This window comes from Labeo rohita, chromosome 23, assembly GCF_022985175.1.
Source record: "Labeo rohita strain BAU-BD-2019 chromosome 23, IGBB_LRoh.1.0, whole genome shotgun sequence".
Taxonomy (NCBI): domain Eukaryota; kingdom Metazoa; phylum Chordata; class Actinopteri; order Cypriniformes; family Cyprinidae; genus Labeo; species Labeo rohita.
The window spans coordinates 20,301,135-20,310,085 of NC_066891.1; positions in this window are offsets into that span (position 1 = coordinate 20,301,135).

Here is an 8,951-nt window from a genome sequence, read left to right on the forward strand (position 1 = left end):
TTCCGGTTCATGACAGTTAGGGTATGTCAAAAAACTCCCATCTCATGTTCTCCCTCAACTTCAAAATCGTCCTATATCACTGTTTTACCTTTTTTTGTTGAGGGTGTTTGATCTTCTTTGCATGTTCACTTTGCAAAGACTGGGTCGGTACTTCTACAGTGATGTAGGATGATTTTAAAATGATTTTTGAAGTTGAGGGAGAAAATACGATTGGAGTTTTTCGACATACCCTAACTGTCTTGAACCAGAATACACAGAGTTGAGGCAGAGCAAGACAAGATGAGCGTTTGAGATTAAAAAGTTTTCAATTTGTATTTTTTATAATGAAAATAACTGATCGTTTTGCTAGATAAGACCCTTCTTCCTCGCCTGGGATTGTTTACAACCGCTTTTGGGATCATTTGAAGCCGCATTTAAACTGCATTTTAGAAGTTCAAACTCGGGGCACCATATCAGTCCATTATATGGAGAAAAATCCTGAAATGTTTTCCTCAAAAAACATAATTTCTTTACGACTAAAGAAAGAAAGACATGAACATCTTGGATGACAAGGGGGTGAGTACATTATCTGTAAATTTTTGTTCTGGAAGTGAACTTCTCCTTTAAATAACATTATGTCTAGGGTAAAAATAAAGTTAAACATTGTAAGAAACGTTTTGTAAACTTGAAATAATGTTATAATAACAACAAAAAAAATGGACATTTCAACATTATAGAAACTTTTAAAACAATACTCCCACAACCTTTTCATAACCTATAACCTACATTGTCCACCTCGCTATGATCAGACACTTTCTTAACTGCTGCTTTCTCACCATTGTCATTTTCTTGAGTGTTTATTTTTGTTATTGTGAACGAGGTGCGCAGCACAAATTTATACATTCATCCAAACACCGCTCTAAGCAGCACGGCCAGCATCTGGTTGCTCACTAACAGTAAACCACTGCAAAAGTATTTCAAAACTTCTTTTTACCCCAAGCAAGGAATGAAGAAGAACTTTATTGTGAGTGTATCAGGGCCTTTAGGTTGTCATAGATATTCATACGGTCATATGCACTGCATCCATCCATCCATCCATCCATGTCTCTATCACCCCCCACTCTCTCTCTCTCTCACACACACACACACACACACCTACACACAGCGTGGTAGGCCACCTGTCTCTAATGGCTGTGATCTGCTGAGTTGCGTAACCAGAATGTCCATCAGCTCCGGCCTCCTGCTGACAGCGCCGCAGTGGTCCGCTCGCTCCGTGTGTTTGTGTGTGTATTCGCTGCTGCACAATACTGCATCTATTTGCGTTCGTACATAACCCATTGATGCCTGCAGGTCAGGGTCAGAAAACTTTCAAGAGGCGCCCTTGTCCCAAGGAAATTACGAGCGCTTTTCACCCACACGTTGAGTCTGCCCACTGTCCCAGATGACTTAATCTGTTAAGCGACGTTTACCGCTGAGGACGGTGCCTAGAAGAGAATCAGCGGTGATTTAAAGGGATTGGTTTAATTACTGTGATCTGTGCGCCGTATTTATTTAGTAGGATCTAAAGTAAAAAGCCAAGCGCTTGGCACATAACTAATGCGAACCATTAGTCTGATTATGTTGTCTTGTACTGTCATACGAGCCGTGTACCTTTCGCTCTCTCTCTCAGGAGAGAAGGGTGTAATGGCTTTTAAATAATGGTTCATTGTTGCAGTTAATCCAGATTATCAGAGGATATGCTGTGTCTCCGTTATTTGGCTAAAACGGAATCTGTCTACTGACTTTTTGGCACAAATTTCATTAATGATCCAAATCCCGTAGTGACAGCGATACAGCTGTTCTCCCGACCTGCACCGATATTCATTTATTAAACTGTTTTGCATGCCGTTGGGACGGCAGTGACAGGACGTACACCTAATTGCAGGCCTGGATGTCTTGTTTTATTTTTGATGAAATGTCTGTGGATGTATTTTACAGTGTTCTTGGACATGTGAGTGAGAAGACAGCTTGACCAGGCACCGTGTTCCAAAATCCTCCCCCGTTCAGTCCACACTTCCCTCACGTCCATCTCTGATGCGTGTGTGTGTTTGGCGTGGTGGTGTTAGAGGTGTGAGATCGGCGTGGATGTGCTGCCAGGTGGCTCGGCCCACTTGTTCGCCGTTGACTTTTACCTTAACTGCCTTCTCCCTGATCGTCTCCTGCAGCCTGTTATTTAAAACTTAGAGGGATAGTTCACCCAAAAATGAAACTTGACTCATTCTCACATTGTTCCAAACCTGCAGGACTTTCTTTCTTTGCTGAATAAAAGAAGACATATTTTAAAGAACTGTTGTCTATACAATGATGGTCAGTGGGGTCCAAACAACACTGGACCCCACTGACTTGTATAAACAGAAAAACACTGAGATAGTTTTTCAAAATATCACCTTTTGTGTACATATTTCATTTTTAAACTGCATTTTGTCCAACATAGGCTCATTTGAAAGCTCCAAAATGAATAGAATTCACTGCAGTTTGCAGTAAAACACCAACTTTTATTCCCTTTCACAAAAATTATGCTTACAGAAGCAGATTATTGATTAATACTTATTTTTGCAAAATGCTGTAAAACCTCAAAACACTTTTACTATAGTGGATGATTTGTGATTTAAAACTAACCATTTAATGTTTGTACAACCTAATCCCATGACGAAAACATACCGGCGGGAACTTTTTTTGTGAGACATGAAATACGTGTGCATTTCAATAAATTAGAATGTCGTGGAAAAGTGCATTTATTTCAATAATTCAAATTGTGAAACTTGTGCATTAAATTCAGTGCACACAGACTGAAGTAGTTTAAGTCTTTGGTTCTTTTAATTGTGATGATTTTGGCTCACATTTAACAAAAACCCACCAATTCTCATCTCAACAAATTAGAATATGGTGACATGCCAGTCAGGTAATCAACTCAAAACACATGTAAAGGTTTCCTGAGCTTTCAAAATGGTCTCTCAGTTTGGTGCACTAGGCTACACAATCATGGGGAAGACTGCTGATCTGACAGTTGTCCAGAAGACAATCATTGACACCCTTCACAAAGAGGGTAAGCTACAAACATTCATTGCCAAAGAAGCTGGCTGTTCACAGAGTGCTGTATCCAAGCATGTTAACAGAAAGTTGAGTGGAAGGAAAATATGTGGAAGAAAAAGATGCACAACAAACCCAGAGAACCGCAGCCTTGAGAGGTTTGTCAAGCAAAATTGATTCAAGAATTTGGGTGAACTTCACAAGGAATGGACTGAGGCTGGGGTCAAGGCAACAAGAGCCACCACACACAGACATGTCAAGGAATTTGGCTACAGTTGTCATATTCCTCTTGTTAAGCCACTCCTGAACCACAGACAACGTCAGAGGCGTCTTATCTGGGCTAAGGAGAAGAAGAAATGGACTGTTGCCCAGTGGTCCAAAGTCCTCTTTTCAGATGAGAGCAAGTTTTGTATTTCATTTGGAAACCAAGGTCCTAGAGTCAGGAGGAAGGGTGGAGAAGCTCATAGCCCAAGTTGCTTGAAGTCCAGTGTTAAGTTTCCACAGTCTGTGATGATTGGGGTGCAATGTCATCTGCTGGTGTTGGTCCACTGTGCTTTTTGAAAACCAAAGTCACTGCACCCATTTACCAAGAAATTTTAGAGCACTTCATGCTTCCCTCTGCTGACCAGCTATTTAAAGATGCTGATTTCATTTTCCAGCAGTATTTGGCACCTTCAGACTGACGGCTGAAGGTCTGGAAACTTTGTCTGCTTTGAATGGACAAAACCCACCCAAATGGCCATTTGATTGACAGGTAAAGCAACCACTCACATTTCTTTTTGTGGCGCGTCATGTTTAGGGGCGTGGAAATGTCGCCACAGTAGCAGACCGGTGTGTAAAACTCTTGACAGATTTTAAAGATTCTATGCCGCGAAATTGAAATATTTCACATACTTTTGAAAATCCAGAGTTTGGTTGATACTGATAAGCGCTCATTGTCACAGGCTTCTTCGATGAGGGAGTTTGGCGTCAAAGCATTTTTGTTTCCAGGCAGAACATTAAAGAATGCAACACACGTCTCCCAGAAACCTGAAGTTTTTCCAGATACGTATGCATCAGACGTTTAGCCTACATTCCGTGGGCGTGACATCTGAGGCTGAGACTATGTTCGGTGTTGTGTCTATTTTCGACCCCCTGCCATTTGTTGAAATCGCTACATGATTGCCAAATCCTACTCCCGCACACCTAACCCTACCAGTACTAGGGGGTAGTAATCTGGCAGGGGTCAACACTGGAAAGCGAAATATATGGAGCTGTAATCATAACATGCGAAAATGATTACAAGTGCTCGCTGTTTTACCATCTCTGGTGTTCATTTCTGTTGGAAAAGGCAGTGATGTGCTTATTGGTACATATTTCGCGTCTTGAGAAAAAGTCCCCACAGATATGTTTTCATCATGAGATCAGGTAGTTTGTATCATATAACCTGCTTCATATGTATGGCTTTTATCAAATGTAAACTTGCTCATAAGGAAACCGTTAAAATAGTCCATGTGACTGTAATGTTATGAAGCTAGGGGAATACTTTTTGTGCGCAAAGAAAACTAAAATAACCACTTTATTCAACATTTCTTCTCTTCCGTGTCAGTCTAATCTTTTGATCTTTTCAATATATGACTAGGACATGCTGTCACATTTCATATTCCACCAGGTGAAATCATAGTACGTGCAGTAGTGATGATTGCCTTAAAAAAATAAATTACTGCAGATGATATTATGAACATCTTGCATGTTTTGTGGCACTTTCAAAGTGAAATCTATAGTGAATGGCACTAAAAGCATGTTCAGTTATGTTTTATTACATTGTTGTACGTAATGAAAAATTTGAAAATGAAAAGTCCAGTGAGTGGCGCTAAAAGGTAAATGCTCTATTACGTTTGAATGAATTTTTGTTGAAGCAACCATGCCATTTTAGCTTGCTTATTCAAGTCTTTGAGCTCTGTTATTGACTTGTGTTTCATGTTTCATGGGTACCAGGTGAGCTACTACCTTTCTTGATCTTGAACATGGTAGTTGCATTGCTGTCTATGCAGGGTCAGAAAGCTTTCGGATTTCATCAATAGTATCTTAATTTGTGTTCCAAAGATGAACAAAGATCTTACAGATTTGGAAGGACATGAGGGTGAGTAATGACATTGATTTTTCATTTTTGGATGAACTATCCCTTTAAATAACCATAGCCACCACATATCATGGCAGTGTTGTGTGGTCGAGCAATCACATGTTCTTCAGAAAGTGTAAATGTCTAGTGAGAGATACAGAATAAATGCAGTGTAGTGCAGTGAGCAATGTGGACCTACCATTTTGTACATACTGTAGGTACACTGTCACTGTTTGTTACCTTAGACAAAGATGGATTGCATGCATGCATCCAGGGTCTTTCAAACTGCACTTTCTGAATGTTTACATGTCCCCTGTTCTCTCTCTCACTCTCTCTCTTCCTCACACACACTCTTTCCAGCTCTCAGATTGCAGATTATTACAGATATATTGCCATAATTACCTAATTTTATAGCGCCTTTAAATGTCACATGTAGTCAGAGTTATGGACCTAATATTACAAAGAGGGTTGAGGCACAAGGATGACTTAATAAAATTATAATTTCAGTGAAGCCAGTGATTCCATTTATTTTGTGCATGTCTTTAATGTTTCTATATATTTAAACTGTGTGTGTTCATATATATATATGTATGAACTTAAAAATCTATACTTTATTAATGTTTTGGAAAGGTGCCAAATGTATGCATTTGTAAATAAATATTTTATATCAGTGAAAATAGATATTTAAAATAGATATGTTAAAGCAGTGTTTTAAAAATCCACATACAAGTAATTGACAAGTGTCAGTAGAGCTGTGAGGATGAATCACAAAACCCAGAAATGTCAGCAGCCTGCAGTTCAGTTATTTATTTCCTTATGACTAATGTGTTTGGGCAATTTTAAATGTCCACTTCTGAAATATCTATATACATGCTATTAGCATCAAACACTCATTTATGCGGTGCTAACACGTAATGAGGTCCTCAGGATCTGGTTCCTGTTGTGTAACCAAGAAAAGAACTTCTCTAGTTCACTTCCAGAACAAAAATGTACGGATAATTTACTCACCCACTTGTCATCCAAGATGTTCATGTCTTTCTTCATTCGTAAGAAATTGAGGAAAACATTTCAGGAGTTTGTGAGTTTGAACTTTCAAAATGCAGTTTAAATGCGGCTTCAAAGGGCTCCAAACGATCCCAGCCAAGGAAAAAGGGTCTTATCAAAATGATCAGTTATTTTTAATACTTTTTAACCTCAAACACTCGTCTTGTCTAGCTCTGCATGAACTCTGTGTATTCCAGTTAGAGTTAGGGTATGTCGAAAAACTCCCATCTCATTTTCTCCTCCAACTTCCAATGATTTTTAAGTTGGAGAAGTTAAATGTACCCTAACTTGAACTGAAATACACAGAGTTCATGCAGAGCTAGACAAGATGAGCATTCGAGTGTTTTTTTAGAAAATAACAAATCTTTTCGCTAGACCCTTCTTGCTGGGATCGTTTAGAGCCCTTTGAAGCTGCATTTAATCTGCATTTTGGAAGTTCAAACTCGCTGGCACCTTTGAAGTCCATTATATGGAGAAAAATTTCCTCAAAAAACATAATTTCTTTACAACTAAAGAAAGAAAGACATGAACATCTTGGATGACAAGGGGGTGAATAAATTATCTGTAAGTTTTTGTTCTGGAAGTGAACTTAGAAGTCTCATAGCTTCCAGTTTACTTTAGGATTTAGTTTCAGGCCATGTTAATTGTTTTTAAAAGCCTACATGCCTTGAATTCATATTACATTTCTGATTCATATTACGTTTCTTAGTATCAGACTCCTCTTAAAAATAAATTATTAACTAATTAACATTCATGGAACCTTTCCACTGCACAAAATGTTCTCTGTAGTGGAAAAAGGTTCTTCATATTTTTAAAATGTTCTTCACAATAAGGAAAAAAATGGCTCTTTTAAAACTGTTAGTTCACTTCCAGAATAACATTTTTCTGATAATTTACTCACCGCTATGTCATCCAAGATGTCTTTTTGTGTTTTGTTTTTTTTTTTTAAATGAATGTTTTTAAGGAAAACATTCTAGGATTTTTCTCCATATAGTGACTTCAAAGAGGATCAACGGCTTGAGGGTCCAATTTGCAGTTTTACTGCAGCTTTAAAGGGCTCTTCCAGCCGAGGAATAAGGGTCTTATCTAGCGAAATTATTGGTCATTTTCTAGCTCTGCGATGCGCATCTATGACTTCATGTATTGCGTAATCGTGTTGGAAAGGTCACGGTTAGTTCTTTGTCTGTGTACTTCAGTTCAAAAAGGTAGAGCAAAAAACATCATCTTATTTTCTCCTCCTCCTTCAATATCGTCCGACATCATTTTTTTTTTTTTTTTAAATTAAAGCCTTTTGACTTTCTTTGCATGTGAGTCGGTACTTCTAGTGATGCTGCACGTGCACGATTACATAACACATGAGGTCAAGCTAGTGCAAGATGAGCATTTGTGGTTAAAAAGTATACAAATTTGTATTCTTTATTTTTTAGAAAATGACCAATTGTTTCGCTAGATGAGACCCTAATTCCTCAGCTGGGATCGTGTAGAGACCTTTGAAGCTGCATTGAAACTGCAATTTGGACTTTCAACCCATTGATCCCCAATGAAGTTCACTGGAATGTTTTCCTTAAAAACCTTAATTTCTTTTTGACTGAAAAAAGATAGACATGAACATCTTGGATGACTTGAAAGCAAGTAAATTATCAGGACATTTCAATTCTGGAATTGAATTAATCCTTTATGTTTACTGATTAGATTCTTTGGGGAACCAAAAACACCATTTCTAAGTCATTTTTTGAACACTTAATTTTTAAGACAGTAGGACCCAAAGGTCATTAAATAGCCAACTTCTGTCTGTTCCCATGTCAGTATTTTAGGGTGGTCCTTCTTATTTGTGGCCACATGACTTTGGCATAGTTTGCTTTTCCACTTTTCTCCATAGTCTGTGCACCATAAACATATATATCTTTTGACATTCCTTTAATATGATTCAGACTGTCAAGCTGTGAAATGACAGCATCATCAAAGTAGTCATCTTTTAAAGTCACTGTGGAATAGCATTACATTCTTAAATAAATATCTATTTGTGTTATATGATGAAACAAATTTATAGTCGTTTAGAACCAGGGAAATGAAAATGACTAAATGACAGAATTTTCATTTTTTTGAGATCAGCTTCTTTAAATCTCCTTTTTTTTGTCTTAATTTAATTATTGTGCAGTGTTTTGGTCACCATTTGTTGTTTTTAAACGTGCTAACAAAGTAAATGTGACGTGACTAACCAAAAACCATGAGTTTAGGCACAGGGGGTTCAATTAAGTTTGCTTTCTCTCCCCAATCAGGTTTGTTTTCCAGCGTTTTTATGAAGGACTGTTTTTTTTGCTACCTGTTTCCAGCTTTGCTCTCACCTGGTGTCACAGCGGAATTCAAAATGAGATATTTGAATGGCCCACGCTCTGCCAAAACCTGGCCAGAGCTGTTTACTCAGTGATGGGAGCACATTTGGGATCTGTTAAAATTCAAAGACATGCCAAATCATTCTCTCTTTCTTCTTGGTTCCCCCTCCGTCTCTTTGTGCCTCTCACCCTCACCCGCTCTCTCTCTCTCTCCCTCGTGGTAAATGGAGATGTGAAATATTTAAACACACTTTGTTGTGCGGGGACAATGCACTCTAGCAGATGGACAGGCCCCGCACGGGTTGGATGTATGCAAATCTCCATACAAAGCAGCCCAGGATGTTTTCAATCTAACACCAGCGCCTCAGGCCCTGTTTTAATCCCCCTTTACCCACAGCCAGCCCGGTTTTTTTATCAAGTCAAAC